Consider the following 18482-nt stretch of genomic DNA (forward strand, 5'->3'; position numbering starts at 1 on the left):
AAAGCTTTTCAGTTCAATCGAGTATTGTACAGGAGTAGTAGTTTGGAGCATACGAGATTCGTAGTAAAACGAATCCATTTGAACTGTATGTCGTATAAAGCACACAAATGCGGACACTGGTTGCTGTGCCATACAAATGGATTGGCTTTTGCATCAAGTGTAAATCTTATTCACCATTACATTGGCATAAATGTGAGTGAATATACATCCCTTTTCGTAGTTATTGACAGTGAGTTATGTCGTAACGCACACTGTGCAACGGTAAAGATACGTGTTTGTGCACACATTATCCCTTGGCTGAAGCTTGTGTGTTGGAAAGCGTAGTCAAGTGTTGATAAAATTGGCGAGTGGAGGGTAAAATTTGTTTCCGTGGATATTGCGCCAAAAGCCATATCAATGTATAAGTGTAGTAGCGGTGTGCTTTTTCCATATTTACACTCACATGCAAATAGGAGCGCACACACACATTTCCATACACAATACATGCACTCATCAATGCTCTTAAGCAAAATGATGATACGACCTCGTCGAGTAACGTGTACACCGTTGTGCTTCTGTCATATATATCTTCTTTTTTTTGGTTATCAATGTGGTTGTAGCGTGCGCGCTTTATATATGAGTATTGGTGTATTGTTGTAAGTGTTTGTTCGCTTAGCATTGAAACTGATAGAAAAGCACGTCCATTTTCGGTATGGCAGCGCATTTCTAAAACGAGTCGTGACCGTGTTGGATGTTGTTGGTGTGTGGATGATTTTCATAGATTTTCATAATTTCTACTCACTTGTTTTAACTTTGTTTTAAATTCATTTGTTGTGTACACTACTTAGCATCCAAATCAAATTGTCAACAGACAAGAATAGCAACAACAACAGTTAGCAGCAACCGTAAAATTATTAAATACAAAAATTGTATTTTATTCAACCTGGTGATTTTCTTATTTGTGTTGTATAAAATGGTCCTGTGAAATGTTATAATAACTCGGGTTTCTCTTTTCGTTTTAAAACCATTTTCAAACTGTGAGTGTATGAGTGGTGCGGATTATTTATATTTTGTGTTTTTCATTGGCAAGCAAACTTTTTATTCTGCTCCATTTCGACATAGAATTGGTTTTTTTTTCATGTGTAAACAAATCAAAATCAATCCTTGTTAATCGGAATAACAAATAAATTTGAAAGTTTTTTTTTGGTATCGTTGGTGGGAGGGAAAAACACCTCAAAAACGGTATATATAAAACGCACACTATAAAGCGAAATGTGCTCTGACAAACGCGAATTTTGTCAGCAGCAGTAGGCAACAACAACAAGACCAAAACCAGTGCACGAATAAAGTTCATGAACAAAAAATGATGAAACAAAACTGAAACATTGGCTGAAAATCATTTATTTATTGACTTTTCGTACAGATTTACTTTCGATTGTTTTGTTTGCTGCTTCGTTTGTTGCCAAAAAGATCAGTGTCTGTGTTATTGTTTTCAATTGTATTAATTTGAAGCGAATTGCAGCGAATGAACTGAATAAAAAAGGCGCGCTCGTTCATTAGGATCATGTGCATACTGACAACGTGTATCAATTGAGTATTCAAACGGCGCTTTGTGTTTGTATTCGAAAGCGTGCCCCGAATGATGTAAGTTCATAGCACACACACACACACGTACCAAATCTAAATAATAACCGACAAAAAGCAAGGAGGTCATGATGCATATCTCCTTGTTCGACGATTGATCATGTGCTTGTGAATATGTGGCCTGACAAATGCGATGTGTCAAAATTCCTCATATCGCATATTCATTCAAATTTTTTGCCGAATAACCAGAACAACAAACAACAAATAACCATATGTAGTTTTGAACAAAATAAGAGACAGAAGAGAATACGGTTTGTAAAGCAGCGGCGGTGTTAATCTACGCAAATTACGAAAAAACTAATCAATTATTCATCGGATTTACATTAGCAAATTTTCGCTATAGCAAACCACAACCAAATGCAATAGAAAAAAACAAGAACAAGAAAAAATCACCCCCATAGCAAAAAAGTGTATTCAAAACTGAAACAAAAGAAAAAACCCAACACCATATTTGCAATTTATCACGAAAAACCAATCGCCAACGGAAATAAAGCGAGACGAGAAACTAATTCAGTTTTAATTGCTGCCCCGTTAGAACGACGGAGACTGACGAATTAAATCCACTAAACAACCACATACAGAGTTCGTCAATCGGTGATATCGTGGTGTTAGCTGTTTTTTTGGATAATTCAAACAAAACTATCACATTTGTGAACGATATAAAACGAACCACACACTCATACTGTGTAGAAATCAATACAAAATCACCGAAAAATTGATTGTATTATCCAATTCACAAAAAAGGTAATATTGATAGCGTATTTGACAAGAGAGAATCATACACGTCATAATTTTAATACAATTTTGGCAGCGGCTTGTCAATAACTACACAGAAGGCCACCCTCGTAGATGAATATTTTGTTTGATTGAGTGATAGGTGAGAGAGAAAATCGGAACGCTTTTGATATCAGTTATATGTCCGGTTCCGAAACGCATCCATTTTTACTTCGTCGGGACCCCATTGAAAACACGAATGTGTGAACATTGGTTGTAAGTTCAATAAAGAGTACCTTCAACAATATACATATCATTTAACAAACATATCAGCACATACATACGCTTGCCTGAATATAATTACATTGATTGTCTTTATATTCACGTGCTTTGTGCCATTACTTAATTTGAATTAGATGTGCGTGCAAACAAACTAACAAAAACAAAACTTCAAACGCAAAAGAAAGCGAATCGGATCGCAACAGGGAATTCAGTACGTTGTCAAGCAAAAAAAAAAACAGAAACCAAAACAACAACAGCACCACCAACAAAAACCGTTTAGCATTTTAACGTCAAATTCTCTAACACATACATTCATAACATATCGCGTTCTACATACACACCGTTTGTGCTGTTGTATATATACATACGACCTTAAAGACATGAATTCAAATGAATTATGTGTTCATTTCACGATGGAAAATATATTATGTTAAGTATCAAATGACAGATCAAATGCGATTAGTTAACATTATTGTGCGGCTAAAATTAAGCGTCTTCATATAAATATATAGTGTACGAAAAAAAAAGAGAAAAATAATAATATAACAAATCGAATGAAAATTGTATATCGTGCTGTTCGGGCGTTGCTTTTACAATTTGGAACAAATCAACGATGAATGGCAATGTTCATTGGTAGACACGACAACGATGATGATATCGACACAATGCGGCTCAACTTTCAAACGCCAATTATAGAAATATAATCACCGTAGACTACACAAACTGGAACTACAACATTTTGCAACTTGTTGTGATCGGCACACATGAAATTGAAGGTAAGCACAAATCAATTCATCTTCGATGACATTTTTTTTCTCTCGCACTTTATTTCGAACATTTAATTATTTTGAAGCCGCGCTAGCCGAGATTTTCGAATTGGAACGTTCCATCGAAAAATGAACATTAAATAATTGTACGGTTTTGATTCATTCTTCACATTCAATTAATTTATGAATTTAGTAATTTAATGGTATTCATGTTTGTCTGTCAGATTTTTAAAAAAATATATCAACATTTTTTTTAAACAAAAAGAGCAGCACTTCATTGAAGCAAAGATGAAAACTCAATTTAAGAATCATTGGAGTTGTTGAAAGCAACTTTTTTTTGTTGGTAAATCGTTTAAATACGATTTTTTATTTTATGCTACCGTTTGTCGCAAAATTTGATATCCCCATCAAATCGCCCCATCAAATCGATTCGTGAGGCATCATCATCATCAGGAGAATTACATTAAATAGAAAATCCATGTGACATCTTTTCGCAAACTATATATATTTATAACCAAGTTGAGAAGAGAGAAAATACTTTGCAAACAATGTCTAAAACAAAATATCACGAGAAATTCTCTGACAACCACCCTCGAAAAGTTAAAAAGAAAAATCGTCGGAACATCGAACAATCGAGCAGATAGAAAAGTAACAAAAAAAATAGAGAAGAAGAAGACGAACATCGTACGAAGTACTTCTTCTTTTCAACCGTGAGAGTGAAAGAGCGAAAACTCAATGGAGCAATATGTGTGCTTGGTGTTCCTTGGCATTGTTGCCTATTTATTGAATAAATGAGGAACGAAAGAAAACGATGACGATAAATGAGAATGAACACACACAACAAAAAAATATTCGTTCCCTTTTATGGATCCAGATAATGTGAGCATAAATGTTTCTTTGCTTGTTTTCTACCGAAAATAGCCACTTCTTCGTCAAAAAGATAGAGTCAGTGAAAAAAAAGCACATCATTATAGTCCGAACCCAACAACAACAACAAAGAAACGAAGAAGAAAAGAATAGAATGACGATGTGTATAAAGAATGCGACTTCATAAAACAAAATGCTTTTGTATAGTTTTCGAAATGGTTGTTCATATTGTGACGACGCTTTTTATACAGTGTATGAACACAGCAATGCTGGATTTATACTATCCGCGTGTATTGAATGTGGTGATGCGTCGCGCGTGAAGAAACGCGCGTGATGTGCAAAACCTATATCCCTCCCGTCCAGTTCGTTTAGGGTGAGAGAAAGAGCACACACACATTGTATTTCTATCAAAAATCAACATTGAGCTCCTTTATCACTTTGACACACATTATACTCTATACCTAGCTTATACTCATATCCATCGCACAACAATTTGAAATTTTCTTCATCCCGTTTTGCCCGTTCGAGTATTATATGTATTTCAGTTAGTGCCATTGATTGCTTTTGGAGCGGACACACACATACAAATTCAACTTGAGAACTGGTTGAATGGCATAAAATTTTATATCCATCTATTATATCACAGTTTGTCTATTGTAACATTTGATTTGCGAACAGCAGCGAAACAAATATCGGTGATGTTGTTATTGTTGTTTCATCCACTTTATCTATACTTGGTACATTGTTCAGCAACACGATGACTGAATACTTTTGCACGTTTTCCTGATGCGTTTAGCACGATGGATAGGCGCTGAGAGAAAAAAAGAGATGTGTGCTCAGAAAACGAAGATTTATTGATCTTAAACCGAAGCTAAACAACAAGTCATTAACATCATTTAGTTTTGGCATTGCTACCGTGTATGCATCATAGCCTTACTTGATAAAATCAACACTATATCACCAAAAATATATATATATATATATCCCATTCTCTTTCGAATGAAAGAATATGTATACGGTACTTTTTTTATTCATTCATTCTTTCAAAATCTAAACGAAATGCTTGACAATGTGTGAACGAATTGATACAAAAATTCTCCTATCCCATCTCACTCACGGCGATGAATTGCAATTATTTTTTTAACAAAATAAGAGAAAAAAACCACACACACACACGTGCGCGCGTTTTTGATTGCGTAAGATGTGAAAAGATTTTTAGAAAAATGTGGACACAGCCTGATAAAACTGACTCTATTCAACATATTCACACACATACACAAATATCAATAGGATGACATAGACAACCCTTATTATTACATCGTAAAATCAAATGTACAAACAGCAAATACAATCGAAAATCGTTCGCTATGCTGAATAGAAAATAGATTTAATTTATCGAGAGAGAGAGAGAGAGAGAAGCTTTTGCGTTTTATTCACGCAACGCAGGGAATTCTTCGAAAAAAACCGGAACGGAAGAACGATATAAACGAAACATTTTCGAAAATGTTATTCGTTTTCCATCACGTTTTATTGCTTCGATCGTGTACACGATATTTGACACAATCGTATACGATGAATACGATTTTCCTATAGACGGCACGCTATTTAACACACTTGCTGAAAATACTCACCGCCATCAACCAATAGTGATTCACTTTACATTCCTCTCTCTCTCTTTCCTTCTCCTTCTTCCTTTTTCTCATTCACATTTTAGTTACGAACCATCCAAATGCATTGTGTTCGATTTGTACGTAGACAATCTCTTCCCCACCTCTATAATTTCAAAACGAACCAAAGATATTGAGCCAAAAAAGAATGTCATTGGAACTGTCTTTATTTGTTTTTAACAATGTTAGTCGTATTGATAGATCGAGTACGGTGCTTTTGAACACAACTGAATAATGTCAAGTGCGGTCAAATGAAAATCGGATTTCCTTTTGTTCGGAAGTCACTGTCTCTCTCTCTCTTCTTTTTTCTTTAAAAAGTATATGCCTCGACAATGTGTTGCTTTACAAAGGCAATGTTGATGATTACAATGATATCAGTTTACATAGAAGCGTTGTCATTTACAAAATATTCTCTTATTCAATTGTTTACTCTTTGTCTCTTCACTTTCACTTTGTGTTTGTCATTTGTTTCGCAACTTTATAAACCGCAACAATCAAATAAAGTGGTGCAAGTGTTTAAAAAAAAGCATCTAACTCAACGATTGGGATCGAAAGCTTTGAATGGATTCAATTCCGGCTAACATTCAATATAACGATTACCTGACGGAAAGTGGATCCTTTGTTCATTCAAGAGATTATTTTGTCATGTCATAAAACTATTCGATACTATTTTCATTTTCAATTTGCACAAGAGCCGTGCAATCATTTATACGTTGACAAAATAATGGAAGAACAATTTAACCAACACCAAACATTCACATAACCAGATAAATAGAATTTATTAAACAAACATTTCTTCAGTTTCACATAACGTGGATTACATAAATGTGCATTTGAACCATATATTTTGAGTTGTTTTTATATAGAAAATATTTCTCTCGTTGTATGGCCAAAATGGCCCTCTACACACAAATCACAACTAACCTCAATATGAACAAAAATTGACATAAAACTCAATTTATCCGAAGTCTCAACCGTTTTTGGGATAAATTTTAGTTCAGATTTTTTCCGCTCAAATATTTAAGTGCTTAACATATATCACTTTGGCATTTGAGCGGAAAAAATGCATACTAAAATTTATCTCAAAACGGTTGAGACTTCGGATAAATTGAGTTTTATGTCAATTTTTGTTCATATTGAGGTTAGTTGTCATTTGTGTGTACAGTTCATTTAATGAATACTTTTCGATGATCTCATTCGATATGATTTGTAATATGCAAACCGCATATATTTCGAGTTTGTCCATTGAAATTTGTTTGATATAAAAGTTTATTTGATTTGTAGAGTCAAATGACCAAAAATGTTGCGCTTTTAATTAACAAAACCCAAATAATTGCAGTTGATAGGCTCCTTTTCAAATTAATTGCATCATAAAGTCATTTACCTAAATTTCCATGTTGTAAACACATTGATTGGTTTGGCAATTTGCACTATCATTCCGATCGCTACGTTCGACTGAAATAAATAGAGAACAAAAGAGAGAGAAAGAGAGGAAAATCAAATGCAATGGTATTTGTATCGAATATGAAGAGCTTATGTTGAATTAATTTCCGAACCAACATTGTTGTGTGTACATTTTGATTTTACTCGAAACATTTTTGAATTTATATTTATATTTGTTCCGTTCAGCACTGAATTCAACAAATAAAATAAAATAAAATGTATTTTAATTGAATTGCATATGTTGTTAGAATCAACAAATCCAATTTCGATTAAAATCAACGAAAATGCCTTGAACGCACATACACGCATTAGACAACTAACACCTGATGCCGACGTATACAGTACATAGAATGTATTTTCCGAAATGCAACGCTTTTATCTCTACATAGACACATTTCTGTAGTCTATAAAATAATAATGATTTGACGGTTTTTCGTAATCTTTTGCCATCCTTTTGTAAGCCAAACCAAAAGACATATTCAAATCGACACTGTCTCGACTATAAAGTAAATGTTGAACCAAATTCTAATTACAATGTAAACCCGCCATTGAAATCGGTATACAAGCAATTTTAGTAATGGTTTGTTTTATAGAAATTTCAATGAAGCCTATGGGTATGTAAATTAATTTGGAATGCTAATTGAAATAACCTGTTCCATTTTCAGTTTTTCAGTCTCGCCGGCGTAAACTAAAGAATCGCTTTCCATAATATTTAGTGAGCGTCTATGTCTGGACTTAAATGAAAAGATAGACAATTATAAGAAAATATTATGGCAAATTTCCAAACACGATTGTATCTCGATAATAGTATACCGTCATGCCGTTCACATGAAAATCAAACGAACATTTGATATAGAAGTATATATATTCTTTTTTTGGTTTCGAATGAGAAAGATATTGTTGCGAACGGTGGCACTTACAAAAGCCAAGTCAAGGCATTCATTGACTCCCACTTGTGGTAACATATCACACTCTTTGAATTCCACATGGAAAGCTCAAATGTTGTAAATGAAAATAACGCCTTCACGGAAATGCTTCCGTGCTATGAAATGTTCATTCATTTAATCAAAAACAATGCAAATGAATATATCATAAATTATAACGCTTATCCTCTGGAAAATTCAACTTGAAAATTTAATTTCATTGCTTCGAATGCTTTGTGAAAAGTTTTCTTTTTTCTGTGTCGGAGCAAAAAAAAAGCAGCACCACCAGCAGCATAGGTGCGGTATCAAGAGAGAATGGCTTATCTATACATAATTTTTCCGTACGTGGCTAGATTGTTCGTGGGATTGAAATTTAAAAGTGAGCGAGGGAGCTTAAGGGGAATGTTTGAATGTGCCATTCAACCATGGCTTTATTAACAGACGAAGGGTCCATTGATTCAGTCGTAATCACGAGAGATGAGTATGATGAGGCGAGACAGCACAGAAAAAAAAAACAGAGAATGAATACAATAATATGAAGAATCAAAAGAGATTAAATTGAAATTAAACGCAATATTATTCCCATAATGATATAGCATTCTGTGCATAGTGTTTCTTTTACCGTACAAGCCCATTACGACTCAATTACGTTTTTCACGTTTACAAAAAAAGGGAGGATGAATAAAAAAAAAACATTCACATCATTCATCTAGAAAATATATTTATAAATCGCTCAAAATAAATCCCAATGGGATTGAGATTGAATCGGTGGAGATCACTCAAATGGCAATGGGAAAGTGAAACGAAACAAAAACGACAAAGACATTAATAACAAATTGGTTGAAAATGTGGTTAATTGAATAAAAATTGCAATGGTTTTGTAAGCCGATTCATTTGGTCTTCAATTGTTTTGATGCTCTCGATATCTCTTCCTAATTGATTATTCGAAACAAACCAACATCAATGTATACGCTGAATGGTGCTATTTAAACAAAATATTGTATATTCTCTGAATTGGACAGATATCAATTTACCGACATCATCAATTTGCTATTCGTTGGATGGAAATTTTTTGATTGCGGGATGAGGGGCGGTTCCATCGGTTCATTCATTTCAATAAACACAAAAAAGCACACCGGAAACTAAAGAATCTATCAAACATTATAGGCAACACAAATCGAACGAAATGGCTTCATGTGATCAATTTTGTTGATGGTGAAACATGTATGAATGGAGGAAAACATCGAGAAATCCACTTCAAAACATTATCAGTGCCAAAGAGTCAAGAGAGCAAATGAGAATCAAACGTTGCATCGTTTCGTCAGAAATAGAAGCACCATAATCATAAACCAACAACATCGATAAGATAAATGTATATACCAAAGTATAACTTTGTATGGATTGTATGGATCAGAGAAAAATAGAAAGCATGAGAGATAGTGTGTATGTTGAAAAGAACGTAATTCCTTGTGTTTTTGTTGTCCATCTTTTGTAACGAACCAATGTTTAACCGAACATGCTTTCTCCCACACACACACACTCACATGTTCTTCGAATGGTTCTCTGTTTGAAATCTCTTCATTCGTTACCACACACCTACGGCAAACAGTTTATTCGTGTGGAAATATAGAGGAGCAAATTTCAAAATCGAAATAATTGAGAAAAAAAAAACGCTTCTGTATTTGTTTGATGAAAAACGTATTTGCTTTGGGCTTGACTTTAGCACCGCCTGAAACCCAAAAAAAAAAACAAACGATATGAATAAGAAAATAAAAAATAAGATCAACTCACTTCCACCGAAAATTGCGATTTATTCAAAAATATTGACGACGTCTTCATCTATTCAAATCAAAAAAATTCACATTCAATTCATTCTCTTTCATGTCATAACCATAATTTTGTTGCATTGCTCGTTTCTATCTTTTTCGTTCAATTGGTCTTCGAAGAAATGTAGACGCACTCATGATTGAAATTTTCAAATACCGAAAATATCAAATTTATTCGAATCCTTTTCGCATGCACAATCACGCAATTCTCAGTCTCGTTGAATACAAAACAGTTGAACACAAAAATATCATCACATGTGAACAATTTTGTATACGGTGTATGTGTCAATATTTAAATTACCGTGTCAGCATTCAATTAATAATAATGTCATACAAATAACTTTTGACACAGCTTCGCGTTTAACTAAGTATTGCATCATTTGGAAATTGAATTTTCGGGACTACGCTACTGATATCTAACACTTTTTGGCTAGATCAAGCGATGTATACATGTAATGACAGTCTTAGATGTGATTTTGTAAAATGATAAATGCAATTTATCCAGTGAAGTCCATTTCTCAAGCATGTAAATATTGATATAATTCACGCCAATTTCAACGGGTACATAATGCACATTGAGATTTAAGTGCTTTTTGGCGTTGTGACATTTCTGTGCTATTATTTATTGTTTAATCAACGTGGCAACCTGGATGGATTTGAGCTAATCGAACGTTTTGTGTTATTGGCTATAACATGTGCAGAAGAAGAATAAGTGATTTTCTGAGTTTTTTTTTTTTAATTTACCTAAATTATCCGATCAACCAAACGAAATTATTCAAACAATGCTGAAATAGATCACTTAACATACCAGTCCAACAATTTGAAAAAAAAAATCGATTTTAGCAACCCAACTGTATCATTGAAATCGAGTACAAATTGAAATTCATTTTTCAGTGTAAAGTTTTTTTTTCAGATAAATCTATAAAAATGATGTGCTTCATATCAAAATATCCACTCAAATTTTCGAATATTTGGTGGTTGTTTGTAATCACATTCCATTTCGCTATTTTATGGATATTATTGTCGTGTGGCTTTTAATGGTCAATGACTGTGAAAATATTCATGGATGAAATGGCCATATTTTTTTTTACTATTCGTTTCCCACAGTGCTAAAAACATGACCACCACCTCGAGTGAATAAATGACAAAGGCTGACTGCATGTTATTCAATAGATACCTACTGAGTGTGCTTTGTGCTTAGATTTATGAATATTAAATTGTCGAAATGAAACTGAAAAAAGACCGAACATATGAATCTTCTCTAAACATAAATAATCAAAATATTGTTAAAGTTGTTGTCACTTTAAGAGCTTCAAATTTCGATTTTTGTCGTGTTGCTATATTGCTTGCTGAACTGTTGCGCAAACAAACACACTTGACATGTGTATGGAGCCAAAATAATGTTATGATCATAGATTTTAGCAGATCGCCCACATTCAATTAATTAATCGAGTATGAAAAGTCGTTCATTCTGAATGTCGGTAATTGTGCGCACAGACACACACACAGAGAGAGAGACAAAAGTCAGAATGTCAACTTAAGTCAATTAATTTCATCGCGTTCGCTACACAATTGCATTCAAACTAGAAAATCAGTGAGCAAATATGACAAATCAGTGAACAAACATTGTGGTAAAAACGAAAGCAAATATTAAACAATAGAATTAAACCAAGAGAGAGAGAGAGAGAGAGAGAGAGAGAAAGAAAGAGCGCGTGAAGTGTGGGTCAGTACTATAGCCATTGACAAATCTAATTTTCGACGATGCATAAATTCGCGCATTTGGAGCTCGAAACGAGACAAATCTTCAATGCTTCATCTGCATTCATCGAGCATTGCAAATATAGTAAAGTGACGTGTCTTTTTATTTTCAATTTGCAATTTAAATTCACTTAATTAGACGCGGTTCATTCGAAAAGAGCGAAACGACAAATATATATTAAATTGGTTAATGAATAATGATAACAAAACCACATGCAACCATCAATGACATCGAAAGACCAAACTAAAGCGAAAAGTGTTGGTCGTGCGTGTAGTTGCTTTAACATCGCGATTAATCTTGTAACATTTAGCTTATGAATTTATTAGATAAACTAATTTACGGATGTGAAATTGCTAAAATACCAACAATTGGTTTGTGAATAATTTGTCGGTGCATCTATTATTATATGGGAGAAGTGAAATTTTATTTCAATAAGATGGAAACCAATATTCGAATATATTTGTGTATGATATGATTGATCAATCGAGAAATGACAAACAAAATCTGTTTAAGTCATCAAATTCCATCGCATCTCAGGATATATTGACATTATTCAGTACGTTCTAACAAAACGCTTTCACCAAACATCAATCACAATTAGTGCATTGATAAAACGGCGACGATAATTTGCATTTTACATGAATACCGTTCCATGTAATCGCTCAACTTTTGATATAATTTGTGAATTCAGATTTTTATGCGTTTAAGTGTTTTTGATACGATTTATGTATTCTGTATTTTTTTCTTCATTGCCTCTTTCTCGTTATTCCCCTATGACCTCACATATTCGTCCGGTCGATCGCGTGAGTATGCAATGATCAGGGGATGAGGATATTCTCTTGCCAGTCTACTAATATTGGTGTTTTGTGTTTATTATCAAATTGGTTTTTTTTTTTGATATAGGAAATTACCACAAAAGAGAATAAAAACAATCGTTGAACATTGAAAAATATATACAGTGAGAAGGGTGGAGATAGGGACAAAAAAACATAGAGAGAGAAATCGGAGTTGTATGTAGTGCGCATCAAACCACAGCATTTTTTTTGTTGAGACCAAAAAGCATTAATCTATTAAATGAAGCAGACAAATTTTCACCTATAACATTCCATGGCACAAAAGCAATAACCAGCACATTTGATGGCCAACAATCCAATCAAAAATCAGCGTGAAATGTGGGTACAAATATGAGTGCATGAGAGCGCAAAATTCATGATTATAAATGAGAGCAGTTGATGAAGGGGAGAGATAGATAGAGAGGGAGAGCGAGAAAGAGGGAGCTGGCAGCATATATAATCAAAAAACAAATCACCAAACCAAACGATGGTGTATTATACGAAAAGCAAAAAAAAGAAGTGTCATAAATAACAACGCCATTTCCATTTTTATCGCGAGTATGAGTAGTTAAGAGACGTGCTACATTTAATCGTATATGTATTGTTTGCTTGCTCCGCTGTTGTGTTTGCCATTCAACAAATAAATGTTAATTCTTCGTATCGCACCACAAAATCTATGATTTTTTTTCATTTTTTTTTTGTATTTTCGACTGGTAGTCAACTATTTCGGGCGGCAATTTTTCTTTCAAATTCATTTGCTTCTGTTCCGGTGCCATGAAATTTTATTGTTTGTATCGTTTTATCTGCAGTTGAATAAATAGAGCATGCATGTGACGCGTACTTGTATTTCGAGAAATTTTTGAACTAAGAAATTACCGAAACATTTCGAATTTCACTCGAACTCATTTCGTTTGAGCCCGTTTTGCACATCATATACACACTGAACTATTTTTGGTTTTGATGTACGCAAAATAGTACCACCCCATTCCCATTTGCTTTCGAACGAAAAAACATTCGTTTGGGGAAACAAATACAATATAAATATGTGAGAGAGTGTAATTTTCCGTTGTTGTGTGGTTTTTTTTTCTCTTCTTCGCTTTATCGTGTTGATACTAATAGCTTAAATTTATATACGGCCACAAAATTCACTTCAATTTTATGATATGATTTTATGCTGACGATGCAGCCGATAAAGTGGAGGGCGGACGGTTGCAAACACACATTACGGTATATGGATCAATTTCGCATAACATATGCAAACATTATTATTTCGGGATGTCGACGAACAATAATAAACCAAAAAAAGTATATCTAAGCTACTTAAACGCACAATCAAAACGCAAATTAGTGTGTATGCTATCACACGATTTGGTGTGTTTGGCTTATTGTTGTTGTTGCTGCTGCTGTTGAGAATTTTGATGAATTTAGCGCAAATGTTTACACATCAATCATATATATGGTAACGTGATCTGTAAACGCCAATTCGCGCAACCAAACGAACAAAACTAATCGATTGCCAATTCAAACCTCAACGTTCGGTTCATTGGAAATCTTGTGTTTGAGTTGCTTTGATTTGAATTTGATCTGAGTCTGTCGGGCACGTTGCTACTGTTGTCAGGTGAACAGGCACCGAATTTGTGCTGTAGTTGTTTTATTTGTGCGTTATTTTTATCGGTTGTTTTTCATTTTGTTTCTATGCTTTGTAATCATCAAGTTACGCACTCCGGACCCAATGCGATTGATTTAACGATGATGATATAAAATAAATCATTAATCGAACATTATTGATATTGACGCGCTAATAAAATCAAATTCGATGATGATTCATCAATAAAAACAACAACAGCAGAGGCAAATAGAGAGGAAAAAATGATAATATTATAGTACAAGTTCAATATGCATGCGATCGGCGTTAATATACAAGCAATATGATTGAATGTTTTAGTCTCGTAGTACGTAGAAGTGTGTGTGTTTATGTAATCAGACTTCAAAATGATATGTTTTGTGTACCTGTAGTCTGTACATCAATTTCGTCGAGTTTTCTCACCAATAATCGAATCGAAAATCAATAAAAAGCTTCAAGCACAACAAAAACATAGCTGGCAACAATAACAACCGGTTTTATGTTTGCATTTGAACTTATTTATATAGAAAATGTATTTTTCGATGTTATTAGTAGATTAAATATGGATAATTGAGTTTCATTTTGATTATCATTTTTTTATTCTCGTCCAATTCGAGAAAGCAAAAATTGTTTTTGTAGATCGTCGAATAAAACAACAATACCATTTTTTTTTTTTGGTTCCAGACTGTTGTCAACAACAATGTCTGGGTTAAGTTTTCATTTCAAAACTTCAAGACATTTAATTCCACACATAATTTTCACCAAACTTTGTCTGTTTCTCTACAGCCTGAAAATTGTTTCGGGGCATATATGTGTGTATTTGTTTCGTTTTTATTGTGCGTTGGTTGTTATGATTCCCCAATGTAAAACGATATTTAATTTTGGTAAATTTTCAAAATAAAATGATTTCGCGGCGATAAAACAATATGATTTATGATTCCAAAGCGAATGACTGTATATGGAAAGGAACGAGTCAGCGCTAAAAACAAAGAGAGAAGGACAGGATTGCGTTGGATCCTGAGATGTCTTCGTTTTTGAATGCCGAATCATGAAGTGAAATTTTTTTTTGCAAAAAGTTGGTGAAAAAAGGGGTAGAGAAGAGAATGGGGTGAAAAAAAACAAAAGATAAGCTAAAGTTTGAAACTAATTAATCCGTTGATTATTGTTTTCGACAGACTTACAAAGCACCGCAATATTTGCATTATGATTCAGTGACTGTTCTCTGAAGAAAAAAAATGTCTATACTCAAATACAAAGGATAATTGGAGTACACGACCTTGCACAAAAATTATTTCAAACAACATTAAGCGGGCGAACCTTTTACCATAGGGGCGAAAATGAAAAAAGAAATCACAGTCAAAGTGAATAAAAAATTATTCGTCGGCAACAAATATGTTCTTTGTTATTATTTTTTCTTCTCTCGTGTTTAGAACGAGCCAAGCCAATTACTATTTGAGTAAAATGAAAAATTGACCATATTTTACTTGATTAACTTCAAACAACAGTTGAAATTGTTGTTAAGTTAAGTCTGTTCCAAGGCCAAAATAAGCGTTCAAATAACGTCGCAAATAATTTTTAGCATACTGTTGATGGATGTTTTATTATTATTTAGCTGCAACGTCCGGACATGCTTTGAATTCGGCGGCCACCTCGAAATGCCATTATTCTGTCTGCCGATGAAGGCAATTGTCGAAAGATTTTTATCAAACTTTCTGATTCTTTTTCGCTCCTTATGACCGTTTCGCAACACATTCAATTTATTCAATTCCATTTTTGACACAATATTTTTCGCTTTTGCCTTTTTTTATATATATATCTTATACTCGGCAACCAAACAAAGAAAGAAAAAGTCGAAAAATGTGTGTTAATGTCGAAGTCATCATAAAAACATTTCCCTGCTGAACAACCAAATGTATATTTCCAAAAAAAGAAGTTAAAATGGGCATATCTTGCAAGCAATGCGTCAAGAAGCGTGACGAATTTTGCACACAATGCTCACATTTCAGTTAATTGGTTGAGAGAGAAAAAAATACGAAGAGAGAGAGAAAAATGTTGTGGAAACAAACGGAATGTTTGTGTGTTGTGTCGCTGGCAAACACAATGTAAAACGAGCAGGTTGTCGACACGGAACAGTTAAAATTAGATAAAAATTGACGTTGGTAGACAACTTACGCAACATAAAATCAATATTTGATCATAGGCGTGAATAATTCAAATGTTGTGAATTTTATATAACAAAACGGATCGAATCAACCAACAGTAGCGCACAATAGCAAAATCGACGAACTGCAACGAAATCTCTCCAAGTGTTAGATTTGATTATCAGACATTTTTATTTTGAAAATCGCGACGTGAGACCTGGCGCGTAATATTTGATTTTAGTCGCAGGTAAATAAATGTTAGAAATATATTCGTGGAAATAAATCTAGCCATCTCCATCTCCTTTTACTTCAAGTATATATCAACAATTTGCATGACTTGAATGACATAAAATGTCATAATTTGCTTTTTTACATTAAAAAACCATATTTAGCAATACAAAAACAATGAAATGTCAAATTAAACAAATCAAATGTTTAAAAGCGGCGTCGAATTTTAGCGTTAGAATTTGGGATGACGCCAGATCAACTCGTACAGTCGTGGTCAGACGATTTGGGTTTTTTCCTGAATTATTCACATTTTGCTGAAGACCCACCGCTCTGTGGACCTACTATAATGTATAAGGTGACGCGGCAGTGAAAATTTCCACACAAGAAACTAAACCAATTCAATAGAATCCAAAATAAAACTTTTACATTATGACTGTATCGATGCTCTTACTGAAACTTTTTTAATACTTCTCTCTATATATATATCGTTTGCTCTTCTATTATGTTCAATTACTTTTTTATACAATGTGCCTAAGGTTGTGTAAGTTGTGTATGATGGCACCCTCAGTCCCTCACACACACACACACACACACACACACACACGCACACTATATAATGTGCGCTTTGTTATTTCGATGACTTTGAAGCACTAATAAAAATTTACGACAATACCATGGGAATATTAAAAGTTTTCTATACTTTTTGTATGTGCTTCCGCTCTATTTGGAAAAACTTTGACCGCAAATTGCGCGTGAGAATACGATGCGCATTTAGATAACCACAAAACTCAAAAAGAACAGTCTGGGCATAAGAATCGAAGAACATGGCAGCAAAGCATCAAAATAAAATCATCATCATCTTCATCAATCGAGTTGCTTTGCGCAATTTTATTGGTGCTATTGTATGCTTTCAAATGGGGTTTCGATTGATTGTGGCGCGATTTAGTTTTCGCTTCCTTTTATCATTTCAATGAATGCACAAAGAGAATTGGATAGCGTACGGTGGAATAGAAGTACGTGAGATTGTGCCAAAGCAAGAGCAGACAAAGAGACATACAGAGAGAGAGAGAGAGAGAGAGAGAGAGAGAGAGAGAGAGAGAGAGAGAGAGCGACCGTAACGTATAAAATTGCATCGCAATGAAAATAAAATCAAAAATATCAACAGTGATTGAGATAGAGAGACAGCATATTGAATGAATTCGAGGCACGACTGCATTTGGAAAATTGAACATACACGCAAATACGATTTACAATTGATGAATGAGTCAACAATTTTGGAGTAGTAGATTATCGTTATTCCATTTTCATCGAAAATCAAACAAAAACATACACCCACAACCATGCATGCAAACCATTTCTGTCAAGTTTGTTGTATTTATGTTATGCAATTGATAATTTGTTGTACAATAAAAAGATAATCTTGTGTGCACGTGATAATATGGTGGAGTGCATCTTCTCTATTTTCTGTCTGAGGTTTGATCGGTTGGATTTTTGTAATTGTTCGCATTTATTGCCGACGAACCCACAAACACTGAGACACAGTCAACAACTTCAACAAGCAATTACATTAAAAACGAATAGACCGCCAAAGTAACGCAATACATGAAAAGCACAAAACACACAAAAAATCAATTCCATCACCGAAAAGCTCATCATTACGAATTCAATGATGGAGGGTTTTTTTCTTGTTGTTGTTGTTCATTTTCACTGTTAGAAATTGTGCGGTAATGTGAAAATGATGGAACGATGTCGTGGTTGATTTACATCCATCCAAACTAATTGATT

General features: G+C 33.9%; 1 protein-coding gene across 1 annotated transcript in view; it reads left to right on the forward strand.

Moving 5' to 3' along the window:
* Positions 1-720: 720 nt before the first annotated feature.
* Positions 721-18482, forward strand: part of LOC116345078 (heparan sulfate glucosamine 3-O-sulfotransferase 5) — a 77193-nt gene continuing 59431 nt past the window's right edge. The window contains exon 1 of the mRNA XM_031774124.1: positions 721-3395. The gene's annotated coding sequence lies outside the window, so the exon portion shown is untranslated. The remainder of the gene's footprint in view (positions 3396-18482) is intronic.

The sequence above is a fragment of the Contarinia nasturtii genome, unplaced genomic scaffold, assembly GCF_009176525.2.
Source record: "Contarinia nasturtii isolate CC-2019 unplaced genomic scaffold, AAFC_CNas_1.1 Cnas_scaffold_1240, whole genome shotgun sequence".
NCBI lineage: Eukaryota > Metazoa > Arthropoda > Insecta > Diptera > Cecidomyiidae > Contarinia > Contarinia nasturtii.